At 38.1% G+C, this 12,465-nt stretch overlaps 1 protein-coding gene and 1 non-coding gene across 3 annotated transcripts in view; one reads left to right on the forward strand and one right to left on the reverse strand.

Annotated features, from left to right (window-relative positions):
- Positions 1-12,465, reverse strand: part of Nr6a1 (nuclear receptor subfamily 6 group A member 1) — a 158,860-nt gene that overhangs the window by 99,102 nt on the left and 47,293 nt on the right. The window lies entirely within an intron of this gene.
- LOC125397071 (U6 spliceosomal RNA) lies at positions 7,353-7,455 on the forward strand. The gene has a single exon (XR_007230980.1). It is a non-coding gene; the product is annotated as a U6 spliceosomal RNA (small nuclear RNA).

The following is a 12,465-nucleotide window of genomic DNA, read 5'->3' on the forward strand; positions in this document are numbered from 1 at the left end:
AAACATCAGTTTAAAATGTCTTTAAAACATGCACACATGCCGGGCTGTGTTGACACATGCCTTTAATCCCAGCACTTGGTAGGCAAAGGCAGGTGGATCTCTGTGAGTTTGAGGCCAGACTGGACTACAAGAGCTAGTTCCAGGAGAGACCCCAAAGCTACAGAGAAACCTTGTCTCAAAACAAACAAACAAACAAGAAATAATGTAAAACGCCCAGGCAGTAGTGGATGACACCTTTAATCCCAGCACTCAGAAGGCAGAAGAAGAAAGATCTCTGGGAGTTTGAGGCCAGATTGGTCTATAGATTGAGTTCCAGGATAGCCAGGGCTAAACAGAGAAACCCTGTCTTGAAAAAAAAAAAAAAAGTAAATCATTTTGAATTAGCAAGATACTCCAAGTTATAAGCAGAGGTTACATCAGCCATGTTAGTTCTCACAACCACCCTATGAAGTGCATATTATCATGATGTCTAGTTTATGGAGGAGTCACCAATAAAGATAGTGTATAATTCTCCTAACTCTAAAAATTGAGTGTTCTAAAACCTGTGCTTATTTATATAATCATATTGCTTTTATAAACTATAACATAAAATATTTAAACTACAGTCAGGAAAAAAAGAAAAACCAAACATTTATCCAATTTGGAAAAGGCTATTATGAGAATACGCATCAGTTCTATTTTGGATGAGCCAAGAACAGTAACTGGAGAGAACATAGCAATTAAACATGCATTTTCAAATATATGGCCATATCTAACTTAGAAAACTGTATGTGCAGTAAGTGCTATTTGTTGTACATTTTAAACAGAAGATAACTTGAAAGTCTAAGGCTACTATCCCTACCCACCAGTGTTTGCACACTCCTTTTCTAGAATGTCCTGTCAATCCTTTCTCCTCATTGGAGTACTTTTCCTTCTCTGTCTAGTGAAAATCCAACTAAGCCTTTTAAATCCACATGGGATACTGCCTGCTTAGATACAGCATTTCTAGCAAATTAACACTCCTATTTCCACCAGCATTCTCTTTGTTATCTGCTGTATGAGTCTCACTGGCTTTGTGATATCAAGGGCTGTAATAAAGAAACAATCCCTAAGGTTCTACAGCTTCAGTCAGTAAAAGGGCGAAGTAGTAACCAGCATTTTGGCTAAAGGATGTCTGGGATTCATGCTGACACAGTGCTATTATTCAAAACAAAAATTTATCTTCATGTGAATGACCCCAGAAGTTTCTGGCAAAGCTCCCTGCAAAAAAATATGGAAGTAAGTAGGAAGACTCCTACCTAAGACAGCAACCATGTACTATGGTTTCATTGAGTTTATACTTCTTTTTTCTTTCTTTCTTTACTTTTCTTTTTCTTTTTATTTATTTATTTATTTATTTTGGTTTTTTGAAACAGGGTTTCTCTGTGTAACAAACAGCTCTTGTTGTACTGAAACTAACTCTGTAGACCAGGCTGGCCTTCAAATCAGAGATCCACCTGCCTCTGTCTTCTGAGCACTAGGATTAAAGGCTGCACCACCACCACCTGGCAAGTTTATACTTCCTGTTTCTCTCAATTTCAAGAGGTTCAGAAAGCCTCTGGAAATACTTACATATCCTTGTGAAAAGAAAAAAGTGTGTGTTTGAGTATTCCAGGTCTCTCTGGAAAAGAAGGACTGTGAATGAAATTATAATAATATGGTAACTTCTGACAAAGTCAAAACCAGTTTGAACTAAGAATTAAATATTGAAACCAAGTTAGTAAATATTCAGTTACATAACTGTCAGACAAGGTGACTCTTAACTTTTAAGTTCTTTAGAGTCCATCACTGCATAAATCCCTTAGGCAAATTCATTTAAAAGACCCAATGTGTGCTCGCTGCACCTTCGGATGGTGAAAATCTGGTCCCCAGCAATTAAGTCAGGGGGCTCATGACCATTTCCGGTGCCTGGCAAGCGATGCAATACTTTTTCTTATTCTTTAAACTCCACGGGTACCTGCAAACATGCAGTGCATGTGCATGTACAGACACACACATATATTTTTGTAAACATTAATAATAATAGGAAAAATAACCAATGTATACCTTAAATGTGAACAAACTAAAATTAAAGGCTTAAAGCAAGAAGAAATATGGAGAATAAAGATGAAAAGTAGCTGGGTGTAATGGTGTACACCTTTAATCCCAGCACAGGCAGAGGCAAGAAGATCTCTGAGTTAGAGGCCAGTCTGTATAGGCAAGAAATAAAAGTCTTTTTTAAAAAATGGAAAGAATCAAATTCCTTCCTGTGTAGTATTTTAAAAACTTTGTATTGGATTTCTTTTAAATGATCTTTGCTTGTCTGATAAGCAATACCAAGATTTATATTATTTTAAACAGATAATCAGAAGTAATGGGTTTTTTTAGATTTATTTATTTATTGTTATAGATGCAGCATTCTGCCTGTATGGATGCTTGCCCGCCAGAAGAGGGCACCAGATCTCAATAAGGATGGTTATGAGCCACCATGGGGTTGCTAGGAATTGAGCTCAAGACCTCTGGGAGAGCAGTAACTGCTCTTAACCTCTGAGCCATCTCTCCAGCCTTCCTTTCATTTCTTTCTGCTTACACATCACAACAGAAACTCAGCAAAGCCTCCAAGTAAGTTTCGATGGAAGATGGAATAAAATTATGCAGAATGTCAACAGTTTTTATTTGAACCAAATTCTCACTGGTTAATTTTTTTTCTCTCAAGAAGTGCCATTTGGGTACTTTAAAAAATGAATTTTGCCAGGCAGTTGGTGTTGTATGCCTTTACTCCCAGCACTCAGAAAACAGAGGCAGGTGGACCTCTGAGTTCAAGGCCTGATCTATAGAGGGAGTTCAAGGACAGGCTCCAAAGCTACAGAGACACCCTGCCTCGAAAAACCCGAAATACATACATATACAGATACACACAGATGAATCTGAGCTGGAGGTGGTGGCGCACACCTTGACTCCCAGGACTCAGGAGGCAGAGACAGGCAGATCGCAGCCAGGGCTCCAGAGTGAGATTCTGTGAGGAATAAAAAGAAGAAGGGAGGGAGGAAGGTAGGGTAGGAGGAAGGGTGGGAGAAAAAAGTCAGTTAATAAGTAATAAAAATACTCAGGCCAGGTGGTGGTGGTGCACGCCTTTAATCCCAGCACTAGGGAAGTAGAGCTAGGTGAATCTTTGTGAATTTGAGGCCAGCTGAGTCTACAGGAGCTAGTTCCAGGACAGGAACCAAAGCTAACCCTGTCTCAAAAATACCAAAAAAACAAAAGTAAGCAACAACAAAAAACACCACTCAAAACAAAAGTCAGATACATCTGGCATTTTACTCTCTGCAATCGGTTTAAGACTTTTCATTAATTATGTGTATATATGTGTGATATGTACAAATGTCCATGAAGGCTTGAGGTAACAGACCCGTGCAATAGGAATTGGGAGTTACAGGTGGTTGTAAGGTGGGTGCTGGCAATCAAAGTCAGGTTCCCTGCAAGAGTAGTACATGTCCTTGGCTGCTAAGCCATCTGTCCAGCTCCATTCTGTACACTACAGTATACATAAAATTTTGTTCTTTCAGTATGAAAAATAGTTCATGAGGCATCTGTGCTAATTTAGTGGCCCATGGTTCTGAACTCAGTAGTTTTGCTTTCATCTTTTCCTCTGGAACATATGGCTTTGGATCTACTTTCTATTATTACAGGCAAATAAGGATTTACTTGTTTGATATAGCTCTGAAGTGAAAGTCCTACGCAAGTTATGAGCAAGTCCTGTGGTGGGCAGGAAGAAGCAGTACAACAGTGAGCACTGAACCACCAAGTCCGCTGTTCAAGCGCTGGCTATGAGTAAGTCAGGGTTTTCTCAGGGAAACATGGGCTAGAGTTAAAGAGACAAACCCTACTACATACACAACAGCCCCTAATATATGTTACCGTCTTTCTGATTCTTGTACCTTAATAATTAAAATATTACTATAAAATTGGTAAATGACATCTTCAGAACAATAATCCACTGAAAACCATTTGCACAGATGTCCACTTAAGTCAGCAGTATAATTAGCAATCTCACAACCCTGCAGCTCATCACCTTTCTGCTGTATGCAAACTAATGCCACAATTTAAGCACACTCAACTTGAAACCTTGGAAACCATAAGAGAGACCCAACAGCAGTGGAGTCACTGCTCACTGGTCCTTAGAACATGAAAGCAGACCAAATACAAGCAACCAAGCCAGCTTTAAGAGGACTCCGTGGAACATTCAACGCTGTCGGTGAGTTTGGGATTAAAAAGGAAAAAACCACCAACCGTTGACTGTACCTTGGGATCCTTACAGACAACAAATTTCCTGAAAGGCTGTGTTGACACATCATATGACATCACACGAAATAGTAATATGTTCTGTTCTCTAAAGGTAACCAGAAACTTTTTTAATGTTTCTATGTATTTACACTGTTCACTGATTTCGTTTGAAATATTTTGACAGTGAAAGGCTTCACTTTAACAATTTATAAGGAGTGACACCAAAGGACCAAATGCACTCAAGTGTCTTCTAGAAATATGCCATTCTAGCCGGGCAGTGGTGGCGCAGGCTTTTAATCCCAGCATTCGGGAGGCAGAGGCAGGCGGATCTCTAAGTTTGAGGACAGCCTGGTCTACAAGAGCTAGCTCCAGGACAGGCTCCAAAGCTACAGAGAAACTCTGTCTCGAAAAACAAAAACAAAAACAAAAAAAAAAAGAAAAAGAGAAAACAAGAAATGTCCCATTCTAGTGAGAAATAGGGTATATTAAAAATATTTATTTAGTATATAAATGAAACCTAATTAAATATTTTATTGCTATTTTTTCCACATTCTTTCAAGACGTTGCTTTAAGGGTAAGGAGAGGATTTAGTCAGCAAAAATAGCATAAGACTGTTTAATGTTCATAAAACTTACTATATTGCACCTGCAATTGTACACTGTGGTTAGGATTGACAGTCCCCATTAAAGCACCTGCTACGTACTGCTGATTTCTACCACTATGTGCTTATTTAAATACTTCCTAATTTCAAGCAAAAAGATACAGAATGAATTTTGGGTCACCTCTAGCTGTGTAACCCTAAGTATCCAAGTTGGCTTTCTCAAGTCTAGAAAGGGAGATGACAGTCTATCCCTCCCAGTTTTGATTTAATGAGAAAATGTGAGAGTAATTTGAACTATTTCTAGCTCATAGCAAATGCTTACTACATAAACTATTACCTAACTACAAACATAATCTATGCTACTTTACCTTGAAAATAGGTACTTAAGACTTCTCAGTTTGAAAGAAAAGATGAATCGATGTCTCTGAGCTCTGCTTTACAGACATCAACACTCCAGCCCATGTGAAGTTTTAGACAGCATCTTCCTCTTCATAACTTTTCTGTCTTTAAGTTCTTGCTCTGCAGTCAAAGTTATCTATAATTACGAGTCCTTAACCGTACAGTTGGCTGGTCACTAACATGTAACAGACTTCAAAGAACCATTGTGAGAAGATGACCCAGGAGACGAGAAAGATCAAAGCAATCTCATCAACTGGAAACACTGATGGCTGCATTCAACATTCATTGCTGTCGGTGGGTTTGAATGTCAATCAACTCACTGATCAATGAATGGAAACTGCGGACCAAAAAACACAAGGAGGCAAAAATACTCCCAGATAATCACCAGATCGTCACTGTTCCAGGTTGGACTCCAAACTTCTACCTAAAGCTTCTTTAGTTTGTTTCAAATACGAAGGAAACTCTATTATTCCTAGTACTTTTCGTTTTTTTCTCAAACATACCAAGTTTAAGGAAATTATATTATCACAGGCAAAATGAATAATGCCTTAATATCATACTTAAAAATGCTTTCATAATTTTTAAATTAAAAAGAAACATTCTCATTATTTTAAATCCATCTTAAATGCATTCCCTCTGTGAAAACCACGTGAGAATATCCACTTGATAGTATTTCCTAAACAGTAAAGACCATGAAGTTAAAATCTTATACTCTTGAAGACTGCTGTTCCCCCAGAGGACTTGAGTTCAATTCCCAGCACCCACAAGGCAGCTCACTACTGTCTGCAACTTCAATTTCAGGGGATCTGAGACCTTTACATCAATGCACATAAATAAAGTTAAAGTCAAAAAACAACTGAGACATAACTAATTTTGGGGAAGTTCAATGGTAACAAATTGAGCTCAATGCTCTTCAACTTACATTTTCACTCAGTTATATACACTGAGCAAACAAATGTCATTTTGACTATTTTTTTTAAATAGGTCTTATTATTCCACACTAGATAGCTCAAAGTGGCGTTGAACTTCTGATTTCTGCCTTACCCTCCCAAATACTAGTACTACAGGTGTGCACCACAAAGCTTCGTGTGCATGGTGCTGGAAAGTGAACCAGAGGCTTTATGTATGATCAATAAGCACTCTACCAATAACTGTAGTTCCTGTGTGTGTGTGTGTGTGTGTGTGTGTACATATGTTAGTGCGTGTATAAGTCAGAAGCAGGAGTTAAATATATTCTTCAATCACTCTCCACTTTATTGACAAACCTGGGGCATAGCTATTCTACAAAACCAGAAGGCAATCAAGTTTCAGGAAGCCTCTTATCTCCACTTTCTTGCTCCTCACTGCCATGCCCAGTTTCTACAAGAGTGCTGAGAAGCACACTCAAGGCTTCACGTCTGCATGACAAGCACTCATCTAATGAACCACCTCCCCGTCCCCATCAATTTTTTCTTTTGTTGTTGTTTTGGTATTTTGAAACAAGATTTTTCAGTAGCTATGGAGGCAGTCCTGGAACTGGCTCTGTAGAACAGGCTGGCATCTGCCTCCCAAGTGCTAGGATTAAAGGTATGTGCCATCACCGCCGGCTCTTTCTCATTCTTTTGAATGACTATGTCTTATTATGAATACTCTGGCTTTTATGGTTCAACTATATTAAAAAAAAAAATCTCTCAACCAAAACTATGAGGCCCATCTACTCTTACCTTTACAAAATATGTTCTTAAAATAATAAAAAAAAGATGGAAAACACCCATTTTGTGATAACAAAAACTAAAATAAAAGAGCAACTCTATAAATTCTTTTTTTTTCTTTTCTTTCTTCTTTTTTTTTTTTTTTTTTTGTTTGTTTTTTGGTTTTGTTTTTCGAGTCAGGGTTTCTCTGTAGCTTTGGAACCCGTCCTGGAATTAGCTCTTGTAGCCCAGGCTGGTCTTGAACTCACAGAGATCTGCCTGCATCTGCCTCCCGAGTGCTGGGATCAAAGGCGTGTGCCACCACAGCCCAGCATCCAAATTCTATAACAAAAATAAGTCGCCAAATCTTTCCTGCTAATGAAATAAAAACATAGGCTTTAGTGCTCGCTTCGGCAGCACATGTGCTAAAACTGGAACGACACAGAGATTAGTATGGCCCTGTGCAAGGATGGCACTCAAAGTCGTGAAGTGTGTATTATAATTTTAAAAAAACCCATAACCTTTAGTCATAAATTAATTGTCGTACAATTTAAATGTAAGAGAGAATCATTCTTGTTAATTTAGTTTTCCAAACTTTCCTCTCATGTACAAGATGGAAAAGAGAGAATAAAGTTGTACTAAACAAGAATCAAAAAGACAAAAGACCCCCCCAAGGTCCAAATGAGGAGCAGAAGGAGGAAGAACATGAAAAAGGAAATCAGGACCGCGAGGGGTGCCCTCGTTCACCCACTGATACAAGGGGACTGATCTAATGAGAGTTCACCAAGGCCAGTTGGACTGGGACTGAACGAGTACGTGATCCAACCAGATTCTCTGAATGTGGCCGGATTCTCTGAATGTGGCTGGCACGGGGTCTTTCTGAAAAGCCATTGACAATGACACTGGGACTTGTTTCCTCTGCATATACTGGATTTTTGGGATCCAGTCTGTTTGTATGCTCACCTTCCTGGACCTGGAGGAAGGGGGGAGGAACTTGAACTTCCCACAGGGCAGGAAACCCTGACTGCTCTTAGGGATGGAGAGGGAGTGGGGGGAGTGGGAGGGTGTTGGGAGGAGGGGCGGAAATGGAAACTTTTATAAATTAATAAACTCTAAAAAAAAAAAAAAAGACAAAAGAAAAAGGCAGGTGGATCTCTGTGAGTTCAAGGCCAGCCTGGTCTACAAGAGCTAGTTCCAGGACAGGCTCCAAAGCTACAGAGAAATCCTGCCTCAAAAAATCAATATAAATAAATAGGTAAACAGATAAATAAAAAATTTTAAAAATTTAATAACAAAAAAGAAGGGAAAGAAGGAAAGCATGAGGTTCAAAGATACTGTTTTCCAAACCTGGCTGTATACCACAATCATCTAGTGTTGTATTAAAAATACACACTCCTCAGTATTTACTGTAGATCAGAGATGAGGCCTTAATTGTCTATATTAATAAACGCACTGGATGATGTCTCAAATATTGGAGGCTTGCCCAAAGCAAAGCAAGCATAACAGTGTAATATTGGCTACTGATCCCCTGCGGAGACATTGCATGCCGTCCACTTTCCAACTACAGCATGTTGTCTCGCACCACTCTTCAAGGGGCAAAAAGGTGTTGCTGTGGAGGAGCTCAATCCAAAACATACCAGATTATCTTGAATTTTATAGGAGTAGGTATACTTGTGTTTATGTCTTCACAAAATATGAATGAAGAAGGTTAAAACTCACATTGTGCCACCTAACAACTTGGGATACAAATAAAAAGCTTTCATCTGGCAGAAAAAGTACTTGGTACTTAAACCTGATGGCCTATGTTCAACTAACTCATAGAACCCAAATGATTGAGAAAACCATCTTCTGCAAGTCATCATCTGACCTCCACTGTTGTGAAATATTTGTATATCGTGAAGATGTATCTCTGTGACATGTGTAATAAAAATGGTCAATAGCTATGCAGGAAAGATTGGTGGGATTTCCAGGCAGAGAGAAAATGTTGGGAAGAAGGTGGCAGAGTTGAGACAGAGAGGAAGCAGGATGAGGAGTACCCTCATCCCCTAAAGACAACAGGAAGCAGCCTAGGGAACTTAATGCTCACATTCCCAAGAGGAGGGGCGGGTGGCTTCTGGTTGCTCAGTGGATTATGGATATTTATAATCATTTCAGAGGGTTAGTTATAAGTTGTTGGTGGTCATAAGGAGGGGAAAAATTGAACAAAATAGATTAGTTTCAGGGATCTCTTTCTGAAGGCAAAAAAGTGGGATATAGTATAGAAATGATGAGATAAAGGGTCGATTGTTGAGTCTACTTTTAACAACCAGTAGTGTCAAATATTTTATATCAGAATGGATTTTTATATATTGATACAATTTTAAAGTTACATTTGTTATACTATATTTATGCTTCGACTCCTGCGTAAGGTATTGTACCTGTGCAGCTCATTTAAAAATGTAAAACTCTAGTCCTTAAAAGCTATTATTATAAACCATTTAGGATAATTAAAAATGCAGGCTAATAGTCATCTATAATAATCAAATTTGTTTTCAAAGGTCATACATAAGATATTTTTGATAGAATGATGGTTTCCAACACTTTAAAAACCTACAGAATATGGCATGTAAAATGTTTTAATAACAAGGCTTTTTTCATGACAATGAGACACATCTGCCCTTGGCAACACCGAGGTTTACTTAAAAACGAATGATGGGCATCAAAGAACCTCCATATGGAGTTTGCCTTCTTTATGGCAAAACTAGCCACTTGGGCAAGAATTTGCCCTTGCCTCGACTGCTGACAGTATGCTACCCAAACGGGACTAGCAGGACACAAGACAATGACTGCCAAACTTTGCCAAGCAAGGTAGGCCAGTCCTTAAAAATTCCTGCTTCAATAACGACAGCTTGAATTTTGCAGGAAAATGGATGGAACTAGAAAACATTATTTTGAGTGTGGTAACCCAGACACAGAAAGACAATTATCACATGTACTCACTCATAAACATAACAAAAACACTCATAAACATAAAGCAAAGAAAGCCAGCCTACAAACCACAATCCCAGAGAATTTGGACAACAATGAGGACACCAAGAGAGACTTACATAGATCTAATCTACATGGGAAGTAGAAAGTAGAAAAAGACAAGATCTCCTGAGTAAATTGGGAGCATGGGGACCTTGGGGAAAGATTGAAAGGGAGAGTGGAGAGACAGGGAGGGGAACAGAGAAAAATGTAGAGCTCAATAAATTTCAATTAAACAAATATATAAAAAACAAAAAAGAACTGTGGTCATGGAAAGGAAAATAAAACAAAAAGCCTTCAGATTAAAAACAAAAACAAAAATCCTGCTTCAGGCTGGGCAGTGGTGGTGCATGCCTTTAATCTCAGCACTTAGAAGGGAGAGGCAGGCGGATCTCAAAAGTTTGAGGCCAGCCTGGTATACAACAGCTAGTTCCAAACTGGGCTGTGGTGGCACACGCTTTTAATCCCAGCACTCCTGAGGCAGAGGCAGGCAGATCTTTGAGTTCGAGGCCACCCTGGTCTACAGAGCGAGTGCCAGGACAGGCTCCAAAGCTACAGAGAAACCCTGTGTCAAACAAAACAAAACAAAACAACAACAACCTCAAAAGAGGTGTAAAGTATATAAGATTGAGAGACATTAAAACCTAAGTTGTTTATCTAAGAAAATGTTTTGAGGCCTAAAAGGATAGTTTTATGTTGTATGAGTTATAGTTATAGTATGAGTTAGGATACAAAGTAAATTAGGTTCAAAACTTTTGACTCACCAAGATAGGATAGATAATACAGTATTTTCTCTGAATGTGTCAAATACAAATAGACTGAACATTGTAAATGCAATTCTTACCTGATTAATTATTCTTATTGTATATAGTTTTACTATGTTAGGAGTTAAAACCTTCCTTTTTATTTAGACAAAACTGGGAGAATATTTGTATACTGTAAGGATGTATTACTGTGATTTGTATAATAAAAAGCTGAACAGCTAATAGCAATGCAGGCAACTTCGGGGATTTCCAGGCAGAGAGACGAAGAAGACGACGAAGTCACCAGCCAGAGAGGAAGCAGGATGGGGAGTACAGAATAAAAGTAACTGAGCCATATAAAAGAACATAGATTAAAAGATATGGGTTAATTTAAGTTATAAGAACTAGTTAGAAACAAACCTAAGCTAAGGATGAGCTTTTATAATTAATAAGTCTCCATGTCATTTTTTTGTGAGCTGGTGACCGAAAGAAAAATCCATCTACACTCCACATATGCTGTGATAATTATGAATTATTTGAAGTTATATTATATATAAGCTATATATAACATATACATGATTCTACTTAGATGAAATTCCTAGACTCCCTAGAAATTAATGAAGTTCTTTTAAGAAACCAAAGAGCTTTCTTTCTGATATTCTGTATGACATTTCCTTAAATCTAGAATATCAATAAGCTTTAACTACATCAATAAAGAATTCTATTTCAACAGACAAAGTTTTATGTGGTTTAACTTAGAAAAAAATCAAATAGTAGACACAGAAAAGAAGACAATTACATGACTTTAAGGATGTTGTCTAAAAATGGGACTAAAATAAATACCTGCATAACAGATAATTAGACCACAGGGAATTTAAGACACATCCTGTATCTATCATTAGCACTGTGAGTGAAGCCACGGAAAAGAGCTTTATGGACAGCACCTAGTATTGTCCAAAATATGCTGGTCTCACACGGCACCTTTAGTGCAGTGGCTCTCACCTTCCCTAATTCTGCAGCCCTTTAATACAATTTATGTTGTGGTAACTCCCAACCATAAACGTATTTTCATTCCTACTTCATAACTGTAATTTGGTTACTGTTAGAAATCATAATATAAATGTCTGTGTTTAATGATGGTTTTAGGTGACCCCTGTGAAAGGGCTGCTCGACAACCCCAAGGGTTTGCACCCACAAGTTGAAAACCACTGCTTTAGATTCTCCACTTTCAGCAGCACAAACACGATCCCTTCACTAACAATCAGCAGAATATATATATAAACTGTCTACAAAGAGGTAAGCTATAATCCAGGATTTGAAGGCACCTTTCTCTAGTCAGTCTGAATGGAATACGTCTAACTCTGGGTCCATCAGTAGAATCACACACCAAATGTTCCTCAACAAGCTTGTGGTAGATTCTGTATAGAGTAGGACACAGGATACAGTTTTCTAAGTACAAACTTCCAATGCAAAGTCTAGTAAGTGAGCTTACAAACCTTAAAACCATCTAATCAAAATTTCTTTTAGATCCAACAGATCACAGGCATTTTTTAAAAGTGTGATTTAGGTATAATTTATATACCACACAACTTATCCACTGTATACTTACAAAATTATATTCATCTAGCTATGTAACTATTACCAAAATTTAAGAACATTTCTAAGACCCTACAAAAAAACTATCTAAACTTATTCCCAAACAATCCCCACTCTGATACCAGGCCACAGTTAATCACTAATCTGCTGTCTCTCTAAGCATACATCA

The sequence above is a fragment of the Myodes glareolus genome, chromosome 21 (genome assembly GCF_982192425.1).
Source record: "Myodes glareolus chromosome 21, mMyoGla1.1, whole genome shotgun sequence".
NCBI classification, from domain to species: Eukaryota; Metazoa; Chordata; class Mammalia; order Rodentia; family Cricetidae; genus Myodes; species Myodes glareolus.